Source organism: Bos indicus x Bos taurus, chromosome 21, assembly GCF_003369695.1.
Source record: "Bos indicus x Bos taurus breed Angus x Brahman F1 hybrid chromosome 21, Bos_hybrid_MaternalHap_v2.0, whole genome shotgun sequence".
Taxonomy (NCBI): domain Eukaryota; kingdom Metazoa; phylum Chordata; class Mammalia; order Artiodactyla; family Bovidae; genus Bos; species Bos indicus x Bos taurus.
The window spans coordinates 44909685-44921982 of NC_040096.1; the positions used below are offsets into that span (position 1 = coordinate 44909685).

General features: G+C 43.9%; 2 long non-coding RNA genes across 2 annotated transcripts; one reads left to right on the top strand and one right to left on the bottom strand.

Annotated features, from left to right (window-relative positions):
• The first annotated feature begins 489 nt into the window (after window positions 1-489).
• LOC113879812 lies at window positions 490-4380 on the top strand. Its single transcript, XR_003507463.1, has 2 exons — window positions 490-952; window positions 2995-4380. It is a non-coding gene; the product is annotated as an uncharacterized LOC113879812 (long non-coding RNA).
• Window positions 749-12211, bottom strand: LOC113879813. The gene is made up of 3 exons (XR_003507464.1): window positions 11893-12211; window positions 8329-8450; window positions 749-1112 (listed from the first exon to the last, which is right to left on the bottom strand). It is a non-coding gene; the product is annotated as an uncharacterized LOC113879813 (long non-coding RNA).
• Window positions 12212-12298: the final 87 nt, after the last annotated feature.

Consider the following 12298-nt stretch of genomic DNA (forward strand, 5'->3'; position numbering starts at 1 on the left):
TTTTTAAGACGTTTATTCCTTAGAAATTTGTGAGTGATATCGGTATTATGTTCAGAAACAGATTATTTTGCCAGCAAAGGTCTGTGTAGTTAAGGTTTGTTTTATAGTAGTCATGCTCGGATGTGAGAGTTGGACTGTGGAAAAAAGCTGCGTGCCGGAGAGTTAATGCATTTTAAACTGTACTGTGGGAACTCTTGAAAACCCCTTGGACTGCAAGATCAGTCATGGGTGTTCTTGAAAAGAATGATGCTAAAGCTGAAATTCCAGTATTTTGGCTACCTCATGGGAAAAGTTAACTCATTGGAAAAAATCATAATGCTGGGAGGGGTCGGCGGCGGGATGCTGGGCGGGGACGACAGAGAATGGGATGGCTGGATGGCATCACTGACGCGACAGACTGGCTTTGAGTGAACTCCGGGAGTTGGTGATGGACAGGGAGGCCTGGCGTGCTGCGATTCATGGGGTCGCAGAGAGTCGGACACGACTGAGCGACTGAACTGAACTGTTCTCAGGATTGTGATAAACATAAAATTAATACTTGTGAACTATTTTTTAATTTCTGTTAAACAGATTTTAAGGCAATGAGAGATTTTGCCAAGTAAAAAGTTTTACTTGTTCACTTGAACAAGTGATAGAGCATATCTGAGTTTTTGACTATTTCAGATGTTCTTTTAAGTCTGCAGTGTTTGAGCTATTTGAGACTTGGTGTGTCGTGTCTATTTTTAAGGTACTATGAACATGTCAGGTGTTTTGTCCCTTAACACATTGAGCATAGTTTGAGCAAACTCGTTTTTGTTCATTGAATCGATAATGCTATGTAACTATCTCATTCTTCAGTTGCCTCCTCCTCTTGCTCTCAATCTTTCCCGGCATCAGGTTCTTTCCCAATGCATCAGGTTTTTTGCATCAGGTGGACCAAGTTGAAGCTTCAATTTCAGCGTCAGTCTTTCCAGTGAGTATTCTGAATTGACTTTCTTTTTTTCAGGTTGACTAGTTTGATCTCCTTGCAGTCCAAGGGACTCTCAAGAGTTTTCTCCATCACCACAGTTTGAAAGCATCAGTTCTTTGGTGCTTGATGTTTCTTATCTTTCAGTTCCCACATCTATAAATGACTAGTGGGGAAAAACAAAAACATAGTTTTGACTATACAGACCTTTGTCAACAAAGTGATGTCTCTGCTTCTTAATACGCTGTCTAGGTTTGTCATAGTTTTCCTTCCAAGGAGCAAATGTTTTAATTTTGTGGCTTCAGACACCCTCTCCAGCGACTTGGGAGCCCAAGAAAATAAAATCTGTCACTGTTACCACTTTTCCCGATCTATTTGCCATGAAGTGATGGGACTGGATGCCATGTGATCTTAGTTTTTTTGAATGTTGGGTTTTATTTAAGTCAGCTTTTAGAGTTAACCTCATATTTAAGTCAAGTACTTACATTGACTGGAGCAAATATATATTTTAAAATGTATATATAACAGTCATTTTGCTGTACAGTAGACTAACACAACATTGTACTCAATTAAAATTGTTTTCATGTCAAATTTAGCGCTTGAGGACATGGATTCAAGTTAGATTTATTTTGATATTATAAAAAGTGCTCTGCCAATAATCACCAATGACAGCTGTTCAACTTCAATACAAACCATTTCTGAGAGTGCAAAGTGGCATTGACTGGAAACATGTATCTGTAGGAAAGAATCATTACCTTTTCAGTACAGCTCAGTTCCAATGTCAGTTATTCCAGAAAATTTAAGTGTCAAGTTCTTGTGTAAATCACCCTTTGGTTTTCCTAAGGTATTTAACTGCCTTCACATGGGAAATATGAATCCAACTGATTTTCTCTTTCACTTTGATAGCAAATAAGCAACCCAAGGTCAGGGTTTGAGCCTTCAAAAAGTGTGGCAGCTGCTGCTGCAGCTGAAAAGCACACAAGTAGGCACTTCCAGGACACTGAAACCAAGAACTGAGAACCATACTATTAGGTTTATAGCCTAATCCCAACTTTTGACTTAAAATTCCATTAACACAACTTTGTTTTCATAACAAAATAAGTGAAAAGTTTTCTTTCTAAAAATTGGAATACCCAAAGTTGGGGGGAAATAGCTGATTTTTCTTCAAAATCTTTTTTCTAGGGACCAAACCAGTAGATAACTGACTCGATGGATGTGAGTCTGCGTGAACTCCAGGAGTTGGTGATAGACAGGGAGGCCTGGCGTGCTGCAATTCATGGGGTCGCAAAGAGTCAGACATGACTGAGCAACTGAATCTGATCTGGGGAATTCCCACGAAGTGCTTTGTCAGAAGTTTTGCCTCTGGAAAAGCTGAAACCTACCATCTAAGTACCTGACTAGTGCTGGTGGTGGTTTAGTCGCTCAGTTGTTTCCAACCCTTTGTGATTCTATGGACTGTAGCCCGCCAGGCTCCTCTGCCCATGGGATTTCCCAGGCAAGAATACTGGAGTGGGTTGCCATTTCCTTCTCCAGGGGATCTACCTGACCCAGGGATTGAACCCAGGTCTCCTGCATAGCAGGCAGATTCTTTACCGCTAAGCCACCAGGGAAGTCCCTACCTGACTAGTACTTGTACCTGACCCCAAACTGTCTTTTCTTTTTTGTACTAGATGTAGATGCTTCACTGAAAAATTAGGTGACTCCTAGCTTGTAACACTTTGCAGCCTTCGATTGACAACATACCCTAAATATTTTATTTATTTATTTTTTTGCCATTTTATTTTTATTTTATTTTTTAACTTTACAATATTGTATTGGTTTTGCCATATATCAAAATGAATCCGCAATATTTTACTTCTGTTTCACAATCCTACAATTTGTCTAGTGAGGCCTTGTTTCTCTGTGAAGCAAGGAGCTGGAACAAAGCTGAGGTGTTGGTTTTCCAGTGTCCTTTAGGAGACTGTTAGAAAATCATCTACAATTACAGACCCTTCTGCTGGGACATAGTTCTGTAAGTTTTCCCATAAATTTCTGTTTTTTTCCTACAGAAAATAGAAGAGTCCTGAAACCCTTGAGGAATCCTTTGCCATCAATATAGGACTCTGTGTTTGAAAACAAAGACTCTGCCATTAGGGGGACAGAAAAATAACCAGAACTCAGATCAACTACACAGATAAACCTCGCAGACGATGGTACTGAAGTCAGGATAACTGCAGGGTTAAAATTGCCTGGAAAATCCCATGGATGGAGGAGCCTGGTAGGCTGCAGTCCATGGGGTCTGAAGAGTTGGATACAACTGAGCGACTTCACTTTCACTTTTCACTTTCATGCATTGGAGAAGGAAATGGCAACCCACTCCAGTGTTCTTGCCTGGAGCATCCCAGGGACGGGGGAGCCTGGTGGGCTGCCGTCTATGGGGTCGCGCAGAGTCGGACACGACTGAAGCAACTTAGCAGCAGCAGAAGCTTACAGGCCTTAACATTAACGGAATAATAAATTAATTTTTCTGAGATCTTGTATAAATCTACATATTAGTCAATTATCAAATTTGTCACTTCTTTACAAGGTGAGCGCTGTTTTAAAATTCTCATTTTTCTAATTTTTTAAAAACTGGTTTATTCCTTCTAATTGAATTCTTTTTCAAAACTTAGTTGTTTTTGGCTGTGTTGGGTCTGAGTTGCTGTGTGGGTTTCTCATTGTGGTGGCTTCTCTCGTTTTGGAGCACAGGCTCTAGCACTCGGGCTTCAGTAGTTGCAGCTCATGGACTCAGTAGTTGTGGCTCATGGGCTCTAGAGCACAGGCTCAGTAGTGGCGCACGGGCTTAGTTGCTCCACAGCATGTAGTTTCTTCCCTGACCAGGGATGGAACCTGTGTCTCCTGCACTGGCAGGCAGATCCTCTACCACTGAGCCACCAGGGAAGCCCCCTTTTAATTGAATTCTTGACAAAGGATATTGTTTTACACCTGACCATAGCTTATCCTTTTGGTAAATTATTGATTCTGATGGAACTGAATGTATAAACAGGACAAGAAAATTTAAGCATAACATAGTCCCTGCCCATATTGGGCCCTCCCTAGCGTGTGATGTGTATTATACATTAACCAGGTCTCCTTAGAGGTGGAAATGCCTGCTGGGCCATAAAGATCATTTTTTTTCTCCCTTTCTTCTGACAACAGCAATGTAACTTCTCAGAAGACTGGCATTCTTTCCCAGCTGTGTCAAAGGGTATGGTGGCTTGCTGCCTGATTTGTACATGCTTACCTGAACTATGCATCTTTGGTGAACTTTATGTAAAATGTCAGTATGTTATTTTGATGTATGATTCTTTGTTCTGAAAAATATATGTGACTGTGCCTTGGATTTCTGTCTCAGAGCTTATCCTGGGTTATAATCCTCAGTTTGACTAGAATAAAATTCTCTTTTTTTTCCTTAATTTGATTGTTAAGTTTTGTTAATTGTTCTCTATCTCAAACTAAAAAAGTGTCATCATTTGCTAAGGCCCAGCTCCATACATGGATTTGTCTCTGTTTGGAGGGCTTTTCCAGTGAAGTGTGAGATAGTCACTCTTGGCCATCCATCTCTTCTTTCAGGAGGTACATGGTTACCAAATTAGGGGTCTTTTTCTCCAAGGAGCTCCACTAACATGGCATCTATAGCACAGGACATGATAGCTTTTAATATGTACAGCAGGTCTCCCCAGTACTTTAAAAGGAGAAAAAAATAATACGTGTTTCTCATGGAGGAAAAGGAACAAGTAGAAAGGTGGCCCAAAAAACCGGGTTTCTACTATGCTATCACCAGATGGAAAGTAAAACACTTCCAAGAAATTGAAGAGTAGTTCAGTTCAGTTCAGTCGCTCAGTCATGTCCCACTCTGTGACCCCATGAATCGCAGCACGCCAGGCCTCCCTGTCCATCACCAACTCCCACAGTTCACTCAAACTCATGTCCATCAAGTTGGTGATGCCATCCAGCCATCTCATCCTCTGTCGTCCCCTTCTCCTCCTGCCCCCAATCCCTCCCAGCATCAGAGTCTTTTCCAATGAGTCACCTCTTCGAGTGAGGTGGCCAAAGTACTGGAGTTTCAGCTTTAGCATCATTCCTTCCAAAGAAATCCCAGGGCTGATCTCCTTCAGAATGGACTGGTTGGATCTCCTTGCAGTCCAAGGGACTCTCAAGAGTCTTCTCCAACACCACAGTTCAAAAGCATCCATTCTTCTGTGCTTAGCTTTCTTCACAGTCCAACTCTCACATCCATACATGACCACTGGAAAAACCACAGCCTTGACTAGACAGACCTTTGCTGGCAAAGGAATGTCTCTGCTTTTGAATATGCTATCTAGGTTGGTCATAACTTTCTTTCCAAGGAGTAAGCGTCTTTTAATTTCATGGCTGCAATCACCATCTGCAGTGATTTTGGAGCCAAAAAAAATAAAGTCTGTTTCCACTATTTCCCCATCTATTTCTCATGAAGTGATGGGACCAGGTGCCATGATCTTCGGAGAAGGCAATGGCACCCCAATCCAGTACTCTTGCCTGGAAAATCCCATGGATGGAGGAGCCTGGTGGGCTGCAGTCCATGGGGGGTCCCTAAGAGTCGGACATGACTGACCAACTTCTCTTTCACTTTTCACTTTCCTGCAGAAGGAAATGGCAACCCACTCCAGTGTTCTTGCCTGGAGAATCCCAGGGACGGGGGAGCCTGGTGGGAGGCCGCCTATGGGGTCGCACAGAGTTGGACATGACTGAAGGGACTTAGCAACAGCAGCAGCAGCAGCCATTATCTTAGTTTTCTGAATGTTGAGCTTTAAGCCAACTTTTTCACTCTCCTCTTTCACTTTCATCAAGAGGCTTTTGAGTTCCTCTTCACTTTCTGCCATAAGGGTGGTGTCATCTGCATATCTGCTGCTACTACCGCTAAGTCACTTCAGTAGTGTCCAACTCTGTGCGACCCCATAGACGGCAGCCCACCAGGCTCCCCCGTCCCTGGGATTCTCCAGGCAAGGACACTGGAGTGGGTTGCCATTTCCTTCTCCAATGTATGAAAGTGAAAAGTGAAAGTGAAGTCGCTCAGTCGTGTCCGACTCTGGCGACCCCATGGACTGCAGCCTACCAGGCTCCTCCGTCCATGGGATTTTCCAGGCAAGAGTACTGGAGTGGGGTGCCATTGCCTTCTCCTCTGCATATCTGAGGTTATTGATATTTCTCCCGGCAATCTTGATTCCAACTTGTGCTTCTTCCAGCCCAGCATTTCTCATGATGTACTCTGCATAGAAGTTAAATAAGCAGGGTGACAATATACAGCCTTGACGTACTCCTTTTCCTATTTGGAACCAGTCTGTTCCATGTCCAGTTCTAACTGTTGCTTCCTGACCTGCATATAAGTTTCTCAAGAGGCAGGTCAGGTGGTCTGGTATTCCCATCACTTTCAGAATTTTCCAGTTTATTGTGATCCACACAGTCAAAGGCTTTCACATAGTCAATAAAGCAGAAGTAGATGTTTTTCTGGAACTCTCTTCCTTGTTCCATGATCCAGCAGATGTTGGCAATCTGATCTCTGGTTCCTCTGCCTTTTCTAAAACCAGCTTGAACATCTGGAAGTTCATGGTTCACATATTGCTGAAGCCTGGCTTGGAGAATTTTGAGCATTACTTTACCAGAGTGTGAAATGAGTGCAATTGTGCAGTAGTTTGAGCATTCTTTGGCATTGCCTTTCTTTGGGATTGGAATGAAAACTGCCCTTTTCCAGTCCTGTGGCCACTGCTGAGTTTTCCAAATTTGCTGGCAAATTGAGTGCAGCACTTTCACAGCATCATCTTTCAGGATTTGGAATAGCTCAACTGGAATTCCATCACCTCCACTAGCTTTGTTCGTAGTGATGATTTCTAAGGCCCACTTGACTTCACATTCCAGGATGTCTGGCTCTAGGTCAGTGATCACACCATCGTGATTATCTGGGTCGTGAAGATCTTTTTTGTACAGTTCTTCTGTGTATTCTTGCCACCTCTTCTTAATATCTTCTGCTTCTGTTAGGTCTGTACCATTTCTGTCCTTTATCGAGCCCATCTTTGCAGGAAATGTTCCCTTGGTATCTCTGATTTTCTTGAAGAGATCTCTAGTGTTTCCCATTCTATTGTTTTCTTCTATTTCTTTGCATTGATCGCTAAGGAAGGCTTTCTTATCTCTCCTTGCTATTCTTTGGAACTCTGCATTCAGATGCTTATATCTTTCCTTTTCTCCTTTGCTTTTTGCTTCTCTTCTTTTCACAGCTATTTGTAAGGCCTCCCCAGACAGCCATTTTGCTTTTTTGCATTTCTTTTCCATGGGGATGGTCTTGATCCCTGTCTCCTGTACAATGTCATGAACCTCCATCCATAGTTCATCAAGCACTCTATCTATCAGATCTAGGCCCTTAAACCTATTTCTCACTTCCACTGTATAATCATAACGGATTTGATTTAGACCTGAATGGTCTAGTGGTTTTCCCTATTTTCTTCAATTTAAGTCTGAATTTGGCAATAAAGAGTTCATGATCTGAGCCACAGACTGAGTGACTATATATATATATAGATAGATAGATAGTTAGATATGCATGAGGTCGCTCAGTCATTTCTGACTCTTTGTGACCCCATGGACTGTAGCCTACCAGGCACCTCCATCCATGGGATTTTCCAGGCAAGAGAACTGGAGTGGGTTGCCATTTCCTTCTCCAGGGGATCTTCCCGACCCAGGGATCAAACGCAGGTCTCCCTCATTACAGGCAGACGCTTTACCATCTGAGCCACCAGGGAAGCCCTGATGAGAGCAATGAAAAGTGAAAGTGAAGTCACTCAGTCGTGTCCGACTCTTTGGGACCCCATGGACTCTAGCCTACCAGGCTCCTCGGTCCATGGGATTTTCCAAGCATGAATACTGGAGTGGGTTGCCATTTCCTTCTCCAGCGGATCTTTCCAACGTAGGGATCCAACCCAGGTCTCTCGCATTGTAGGCAGATGCTTTACTATCTGAGCTACCAGGGAAGCTGGCATATATATATATATATATATATATGTACACACACACACACACACAGACATATTTCTTTTACCTTCAATGCTAATAGTGATCCTGAGAATTTTAGAACCTATGTTACCCATGCTTACTTAATATGTTGATATTGAAGCGGGTGGTTCCTCCAGCTAGAATTTGAAAAGAGCAGAGGGCTGAAAAAGGGCTTTTTTTTTTTTTTTTTTTTGCCACACCACATGGCATGCAGAAGTTTCCCTAACAGGGATCAAACCCATGCCCCCTGCACTGGAAGCATGGAGTCTTAACCACTGGACCACCAGGGAAGTCCTAAAAGGGAGACTTTTAAATTAAAATAACTCAGGGTCTTTTCTTACCTGACTGTTGTGAGACCACAAGACGTTTACCCGATTCAGTCAAGTCAAGAACCACCAAACCAACACTTGTCCTCGATGCCAAACCATTGAGAATACCATCTCCTGTCAAACCAGGGAATCCTCTCCATGAAAGTAGAAAGAAAGAAAATATTTTTACTGAAAAACTACTAAACCACATTGTAATGTACATCACAAGAAATGCACCAAATAGACTGCAAAGACAGGATATCATTCAGTTTGGGCCGCCGTAATAAAACATCATGGACTGCCAGGGAGGTTTGAATAATACGAACATTTCCCAGTTTGAGGAGCTGTAAATCCAAGACCAAGATATTGGCAGCTTTGCTTTCTCATGAGGCCTCTTCTTGGCTTGCAGCTGTCCCTCACATCTCCAATTAAGGACATCAGTCATATTGAATTAAGAGATCCACCTTTATGACCTCATTTTAATCTTAATTTACCTCCTTAAAGGCCCTGTCTCCAAATACAGTCACGTGAGGGCCAGGGCCTCAATATATGAATCTTGGGGCAGGGGGAATGACACAATTCACCCCATAACAATAAGAATGTTGCCTGTTATATAGGCAGGCAGATACAACTCATTACATATACGTCTTCAAGAACTTGTCCTCAATAGGAGGACTTGACAGCACCATTTGCTACACAGTTCATTCTAAATTCAACTGGTAATTGGAGTGGCCATCCGTGTGCCTTTATCCAAAAGGAAATAAAACTCGTATCTCCATGGCAAGCAGGTCATTACAACATGAAGCCAGCCACTTTAGCTAAACTCCCTGAGGTAGAGGGAGATGGAGCATTTCCTTGATGTTCACACTTCAAAAAGATGGCTTCAAAGGCCCAAAACAAACATTCTTAGGTTGCAACACTGACAAAAGATTTGTTTAGCTGTTAAAAACACTATGTATCTATGTATCTCAAAAGGACAGAACATGTATTTGCAAATTTTTTAAGAAACGGGGAGGACTTCCCTATTGGTCCAGGGGCTAAGATCCCACGCTCCCAATTCAGGGGTCTAGGTTCCATCCTACTCAGGGAACTAGATCCCACACGCTGCAACAAGGAGCCCGCAAGCCAAAACTAAGTCTGGCACAGACCAAAACAAAAACAAAAGAATAAACAGTTTGAGAAAGAGGAGTAAATATCTTTCCCTTTTTTGCACAGGGGAATTTTTTTTTCTGATTTAGTATTCATCTTCCATTACACATTACATGTCCCAGTGCCTATGGGGCCAGAGAGCCTGGGCCAGAACTGACTTGGATGATGAAGTGAGTGAAAGTCTCTCAGTCGTGTCCGACTCTTTGCAACCCTGTGGACTATGCAGTCCATGGAAGTCTCCAGGCCAGAATGCTGGAGTGGATAGCCTTTCCCTTCTCCAGGGGATCTTCCCAAGCCAGGGATCAAACCCAGGTTTCCCACATTGCGGGCAGATTCTTTATCAACTGAGCTATCAGGGAAGCCTGCCTGATAGCTTTATCTTTATCAACTGAGCTATCAGGATGGGGAAGGGCAACATTATCACTAGAGGAAAGGCCCACATCAGGATTGTGATTCCAAGTCTTACAGTGGCAGTCTCCTTTTTTTTCCTGGGCAGTCAGGAGACTCTATACAGCACTTATGAAAAACCTTAGCAAATGGCCAGGGTTTTGCCTGGTCTTCTGAGTCCATTAGAAGCACAAGCCCCTTGTTTTGGAAGGGCTTCATAAACAGGTCTTCGCTGTCATCACATGCCTACATCTTGAGAGTGGGGATAATGCTGTCCCAGCCCCTTCTGAAAGCCTAGAATTTGTCCACGGCTGTGTATTATATACTCTCTACCCGCCAACCCTCCAGGACGAGCAAATGACTGGCAACTTACAGAACCCGGTCCCATCCAACGAGTCCTTCCAAACCTCACAACCAAGTTATTAATACCTGCAGCACCAGATTAGAACCTGTTCACGATCTGCTCCTGTCCAGAGAAGCCAACCCCACTGCTATATAGAAGCTCATCACCTTCACTCACTGCTAAGCCTTCTTTGCACAGACACAGAACTTGCCTTTTTCGCCTCAAACATCTCAAAAGTACAAGTCAGTCTTTTGCTCTGAGGTTTTCTCCTGCTGCCGAATACACAACTGCTATTTACTGGGCTGGGGGGTGGGGGGGAGTATCAGGCAATAGAAAACAACTCGATGGCAGGCAAATTAGAAAGCTTAAAAGAAAAACCTTCAGTTCAGTCGCTCGGTCGTGTCTGACTCTTTGCGACCCCATGAGTCGCAGCATGCCAGGCCTCCCTGTCCATCACCAACTCCCGGAGTCTACTCAAACTCATGTCCATCGAGTGGGTGATGCCATCCAACCATCTCATCCTCTGTCAGCCCTTTCTTCTCCTGCCCCCAATCCCTCCCAGCATCAGGGTCTTTTCCAATGAGTCAACTCTGCATGAGGTGGCCAAAGTATTGGAGTTTCAGCTTTAGCACCAGTCCTTCCAATGAACACCCAGGACTGATCTCCTTTAGGATGCACTGGCTGGACCTCCTTGCAGTCCAAGGGGCTCTCAAGCGTCTTCTCCAACACCACAGTTCAAAAGCATCAATTCTTCGGCGCTCAGCTTTCTTCACAGTCCAACTCTCACATACATATATGACCACTGGAAAAACCATAGCTTTGACCAGACGGACCTTTGTTGGCAAAGTAATGTCTCTGCTTTTTAACACGCTATCTTAGGTTGGTCATAACTTTCCTTCCAAGGAGTAAGCGTCTTTTAATTTCATGGCTGCAGTCACCATCTGCAGTGATTTTGGAGCCCTCCAAAATAAAGTCTGACACTGTTTCCACTGTTTAACCATCTTGCGGCCGAGAGGAGCTACCCCACTTCCAAGGTCAGGGGTGGGGGCGGAGAGGAGCTATCCCACACTTGAGGTCACGGGCGGTGGCCAATAGGAGCAACACCACGTCCAAGGAGCAGCAGCTGTGCGGGTGCAGGAGGGTTGAAAGGAGATACTCCACGTTCAAGGTCAGGAGGGGCTACCCTGAGGAGATACCCCTCATCCAAAGTAAGGAGCAGCGGCTGCACTTTGCTGGAGCAGCCGTGAAGAGATACCCCACGTCCAAGGTAAGAGAAAGCCAAGTTAAGACAAGTGTTGCGAGAAGGTATCAGAGGGCAAACACACTGAAACCTTAATCACAGAAAACCAGCCAATCTGATCACACGGACCACAGCCTAACTCAATGAAACTAAGCAATGCCGCCACCCAAAACAAACTGGTCATGCTGGAGAGGTCTGATAGAATATGTTCTACTGGAGAAGGGAATGGCAAACAACTTCAGTATTCTTGCCTTGAAAACCCCTGAAAAACCTCTGCTGCTGCTAAGTCGCTTCAGTCGTGTCCAACTCTGTGGGACCCCATAGACGGCAGCCCACCAGGTTTCCCCGTCCCTGGGATTCTCTAGGCAAGAACACTGGAGTGGGTTGCCATTTTCTACTCCAATGCAGGAAAGTGAAAAGTGAAAGTGAAGTTGCTCAGCCGTGTCCGACCCTAACGACCCCATGGACTGCAACCTACCAGCCTCCTCCGTCCATGGGATTTTCCAGGCAAAAGTACTGGAGTGGGGTGCCATTGCCTCTACAAAACAGCAAATTAACAAGGTTAAAAAGCAAAAGATCATAACCTAGCAAAGCATGTGACAAAAATGTCAGAATACGTATACTTCAGTTCAATTGCTCAATCGTACTTCACAAACTCCTAGAATTCAAGCAAACGCAGATGCAGTGAGTCCGTGGTGCTATTCAACAAAAGAGCATACACTCCTATTTCCTATAGTTACTTCCCATTTTTTTTTCCCATTTTTACTTCCCCATTGGGAAGATTTGGGAGAATGACATTGAAACACGTAAAATATCATGTAAGAAACGAGATGCCAGTCCAGGTTCGATGCACGATACTGGATGCTTGGGGCTAGTGCACTGGG